The sequence below is a fragment of the Oryctolagus cuniculus genome, chromosome 19 (assembly GCF_964237555.1).
Source record: "Oryctolagus cuniculus chromosome 19, mOryCun1.1, whole genome shotgun sequence".
NCBI lineage: Eukaryota > Metazoa > Chordata > Mammalia > Lagomorpha > Leporidae > Oryctolagus > Oryctolagus cuniculus.
In genome coordinates this window covers 32,200,145-32,205,459 of record NC_091450.1, presented here as the reverse complement: position 1 = coordinate 32,205,459, position 5,315 = coordinate 32,200,145, and positions in this window count along the sequence as shown.

Here is a 5,315-nt window from a genome sequence, read left to right as displayed (position 1 = left end):
CCGGCGCCTGCCCTCTCCAGGAGAATAAGCCATCTGCCCAGGCAGCCCCGAGGGTGGGTGAGGAGAGGCTGCTTGTGAAATAATGGAAAAGGCACAGGAAGTGCTCCATGCCTCAGTCGGAACCGAGACGTGGGTGAGGGTGTGGCACTGTCAGCTCCTGTTCCCTCCTCCCAGACTCTCAGGGTTTCCCAGCTGACGGGGCCCCCACAGCCCAGCTGTGAGCCCACCCTGAACCCCACAGAGAGAGGGGCAAGTCTGTAGGGGAGGCTCTGGGATTGGATTCCTGACTTGACAGCCATGCCCGCTGCCTCCCAGGAGCTGGGCTGGCACAGGGGTGCCTTGGTCTCATACCGGAGAGGACTGTGGCCTCTTCCAGACTCAGATTTTTGTGGGCCCTCCAGAGCCAGTGGTATGGGCAGGAGCAGTGGGTACAGCCCTGTGAGCTTTGCCCTTCCCTGCCCAGGGAAGGCAGGTGGAGCTGGAAGGGCAGTGCCAGGGGATAGGCCATGGTGTCACCCCTGTGGCTACAGTTCCAGTCAGTGTCTGGTCCCTCAGCAACAGAAAGGCCTTGACGCCTGGGCCCAGCACCCTGACCGGGCTCTCGAATGCTCATCCTGGGCACAGACACCGGGGTGGAACGGCACAGGCGTCCTTTGGAGCTCATGACCCAGAGCGGGGACTCAGAGCTGGCCTAGACGCTAACGGAAGTGACCTGTGTCTCACGCCCTGACTTTGATCCCCTGTCTGGTCTGAGGGGTTTCAGCCTACACAGCAGTGGAGCACACGCCCATGTCCCTTACCCAGACTTGACAGCAGCGGGCCAGTCTCCAGAGCCCTTTGGTCTGCAGCATTTTCAGCCATTTTTTCCCCGAAGACTTCTCTCTTAAAGACACGAATGTGTTTAAAATCTTTCATGGCAGAGCATCCCTCCCTTTGGAGTTGTACAATGGTTGCGCTGAGGTCTCGAGGTCTCTGTGTCTTGAAAGGATGTTTTCTCCTGTCATTGATGAACAATGCGAGTGCATGGACGTGGCCTGACCTCTCAAAAGCTTGCACTCCGTGGTTTTAGGATGCGTTGGCGGGCCTGTCCTCCGTCAGTCGCTAGCACAGTGGTTGCAGAACGGTGATGTCTTGCCTCTTAGTCGGCATGATTTGCATGTCTTTGTTGAAACTTTCTGTCCTTCCAATGACATTTTGACTCAGATGTTTTGTGGGTTCAGGGTTCCCCCCTTCAACAGAGCTTAGCCTGTGCCAGCCACTGCCTGTGCCACAGATCTTGTCTTCGCTGTGCTCAGCGGTTAAGTGACTGCTGTGAGGGCCTGGCTTCCGGGCCTGGTGCCGCTGCTGACTCCCATTTCCTGCTAACGTGCTCCCTGGGAGGCAGTGGTCACAGCTCAAGGAGTCGGGTGTGGGAGACCTGGATTGAGTTCCCAGCTCCTCCTGGCTTCTTCCTGGCCAGCCCTGACTTCTGCAGGCCTGTGGGGAGTGAGGAAGCCGATGGGCGGTCTCTGTCAGATGCCAGGCAGTGCACAAGCCATGCAGCCCCAGGCGCCTTTCTTACCAGGTCGCTCACCCTGCACAGGGCCGTTGAGAAATCCTAGGCAATGCATCTGTTCTCTGTCTGGAGTCACTTCAGTGGTTTGCCCCTAGCTTCTTGGATGTCTTTCTTAAACTGGGGGCAGATTGAGGGGGAGTTTGTGTCACAGTAGAACCCGTTATTCTCAACTCCAGACCAACACGGGAAATCTCCCATGACTTTTCCCATAGTTCCTTCCATTCTGTCAACAGCAGTGTTTATTCAAACACTGTAAACCTCCTTTATCAGGATGGTTTTGGGGAATAGGACTGATAACCCTCGGAGGCTAAGCTAATTATAGAACGTGTTTCAAAGCTTATCTTTTTTCCTTATTATAAAGTAATCCATTTTTTTTTTTTTGACAGGCAGAGTGGACAGTGAGAGAGAGAGACAGAGAGAAAGGTCTTCCTTTGCCGTTGGTTCACCCTCCAATGGCCGCCGCGGCCGGCGCGCTGCGGCCGGCGCACCGCGCTGATCCGATGGCAGGAGCCAGGAGCCAGGTGCTTTTCCTGGTCTCCCATGGGGTGCAGGGCCCAAGCACCTGGGCCATCCTCCACTGCACTCCCTGGCCGCAGCAGAGGGCTGGCCTGGAAGAGGGGCACCCGGGACAGAATCCGGCGCCCCGACCGGGACTAGAACCCGGTGTGCCGGCGCCGCTAGGCGGAGGATTAGCCTAGTGAGCCGCGGCGCCGGCCGAAAGTAATCCATTTTTTAAGTGCCCAAATGATGCAAAAATGAATGCCGTAGAAGGCGGATCTCCCTCTACCTCTGCCTCTCTCTTTTTCCATCAAATGCAACAACTAAGTAAAAACGTAGAAAACAGGTGCATGGGAAACAGTGAGCACATCTCCTAGCACCTCTGCAGCCCCCGCAGGCCTGGGTTTGCCATCCCTGCTCCCAGCCAGGATCTGTGACTTTGTGACTTGCAGAGTCAGGATCCAAACCCACTCTTTAAGCCTGGCATTATCTGCTGGCACAAGGCCAACTTCTTATTTTGCTGTTTTTCTCTGTCCATGGATGCCACCTTTTCAGCCAACCACTGAGGCTCAGAACGGGCCACTGCCCCAGCCAGCCACTCCGACCTCTCGCTGCACAGACAGCCCTGGGCGTGAGCACCTTTGTGTGACTAGCAGGGGAGGCTTTGGTGAGTTCCAGTGGTTGGAATTGACCTGCTTGTTCCACATGTTTTCCGTGTCAGGGTGTCCGGTGCTTTGGGTTGGTTTTAATAGCTGACCACATCCCATTCCCTAGCCCCTGCTGAGAAGATGATGTCCAGACACAGTAGCTTTTCCAGAAAATGATGCACCCCCAGGGCACAGTGAACCTCTCAGGTTAACCCAGAAGGCTGCTGGCTGGGATCTCGCTGGGCCAAGCACAGGTTACCAGGCTCCAGAAGGTCGCAACCCAGCCCCTCCCAGCAGCCTCACGTTACTGGAGAGAGAAATGATGAGGTGGAGTGATGACACGTGGGGTGCAGGGAGTTCTTAGAGCCCGGGCCCGTCTTCCCCAGGCAGGAAAGCACCGACGACAGAGAGGGCGGGGAGCGGGGCTTTCCCTCCTGAGCTGGACGTTCCGCAACCGCAGCGGCGCCTTTCTCAACAGGGGCGGAGCTGGCCCGGGCTTTCTGGAAGGTGGCGATTTCGAACCACCGAGGCCCTTGTGAGTCAGCGGAGGGTCACAGTGAGTGCTGCAGTGATTCTTTGAAGACAAAATGTGAAAAACAAGGGGCTGAGCTGGGGCTGGGGCGTCGTGGGTTAAGCCGCTGTCTGCAGTGCCAGAATCCCATATGGACCCCTGTTCAAGACCCGAGGCTCCATTTCTGATCCATCACCCTGCTAATGCACCTGGGACAGCAGTGGAAGATGGCCCAGGGGCTTGGGCCCCTGCACGCATGTGGGAGACCCAGAAGAGGCTCCTGGCTTCAGTCTGGCTCAGTTCCGGCTGTTGTGGCCATTTGGGGAGTCTGATGGAAGAGCGCTCTCTCTCTCTCTCTCTAACTCTGGTAAATAAATAAATTTTAAAAAAAGAAATGTGAAAATAAGATTAGAACCTTTGTGATTTTTTTAAAAAATATTTTAAATTTATATGAAAGCAGAAAGAAAGGTGGGGAGTTGGGCGGGTAGGATCCTCCATCCATTGGTTCACTCCCCCCAAATGGCCATAACAGTTAAGGCTACCTCCCAGACATTCCAGTATAGGGTTTGGATACACCAAGTGGCATCTTAAGCACTGTGCAAAATGCCAGTGTCTCTTTCGATGTATCTCAAGTGTGGTATCTAGGTGAGAGTGTACGTGTCAGATTCTGAATTTCACCCTGGGGTGTGGTTGAAGCAGCAGCCCGTGTGTGTGGACCGTCTGGAGGTGCCTGGCCTTCCTGCAGAGGGAGCGTGCTGCCCTGCCCGTGCAGGCAGCGTCCACGCTGTGGCTCCCTCATGCCGAGCGTTGGACCCTGCCATAGACTCTGACCCGCTGGTCCATCGCTGCAGTTTGTACGGAATGTCCTGACATGCAGCATTTTCCTTGTCTGGACAAATAAAAATAAATACTTCCATCTTAAACTACACAGGAACAGTGAGTAGACTAGTGATGAGCTGCTCTTCCCCTCTGTCACCAAATGTGTGACCTTGTTTGGGGACAACACGATTAACCTAAATCCAGCACAGCGCCTGCACACGTTCCACCCTCTCGTTCCAGTCCCAAATAACGCACAGCTCACACAGCTCCATGTGGGCTCCCTTCCTGCTCACCGGATGTTTCACTACCTCTGGCATTCATTTCTGTGTCCTTTTGGGGTTTAAAAAAAAAAAGAATATTGGGGCCGGCATTGTAGCATAGTGGGTAAAGCTGCTGTCTGCAATGTCAGCATCCCATAGGGGCAACAGATGGCTTCCCGGCTACTCCACTTCCCATCCTGCTCCCTATCAATGGCCTGGGGAAATCAGTGAAGATGGCCCAACGGACGGACTGGGCTGCCGCCACCCTCATGGGAGTCATGGGAGACCCAGATGAAGCTTGTGGCTCCTGGCGTCAGCTTGGCCCATTGCTGGCTGTTGTGGCCATATGGGGAGTGAACCAGCAGATGGAAGATTCTCTTTCTCGCTCTCGTTCTTGCTCTCTGTCTCTGTAACTCTTTCAATAAATAAGTCTTTAAAAATGAGTAATATATTAGTTTTAGCTCAGCCTCTGAGGGAACATCCATCCTATTTCCCAAAACCATCGTGAGGGAGGAGGTGTATGGGGCATGAATACAACACCGATGTAGAGAGAACGGAAAGAACTGTCCAAAAGGTCCCGGGAGATCTCTGAGTTGCCCTGGAGTTGTTCCACTGTGACCCCCAGTCCCCGTCAACCAGCCCCTACTCTTTTTAGCTTTAAGAAAGAAATCTGAGACTTTGAGAGGCTAACATCCGAATGTAAAGTGAATTTCTAGGCAGTAATAAATGCTTAGGTTACTCAGCAGCCCCCTGCAGGGTGAGCAATGCCCGGAGGAGGTTATGCATAGTTTGTCCACCAGCTGTGATGTGACCACAGCAGAAGCCTTCACTTCAGCCTTCAAATTAAAGTCTGCTAAGTATCGGCCAAGTCAGCATCATAGATCCAAGAACGTTAATGATTTTTTTTAATGGCCAAAGTCTCAATGTCTCTGTGCCAGAGGGGCTGTGTCCAAAGTCAAAGCGGGCAGCCATCTGGCCTAGAGGTCAAGCTGCAGGGGGGCTGCCTGTGCCCCATACTGGAGTGC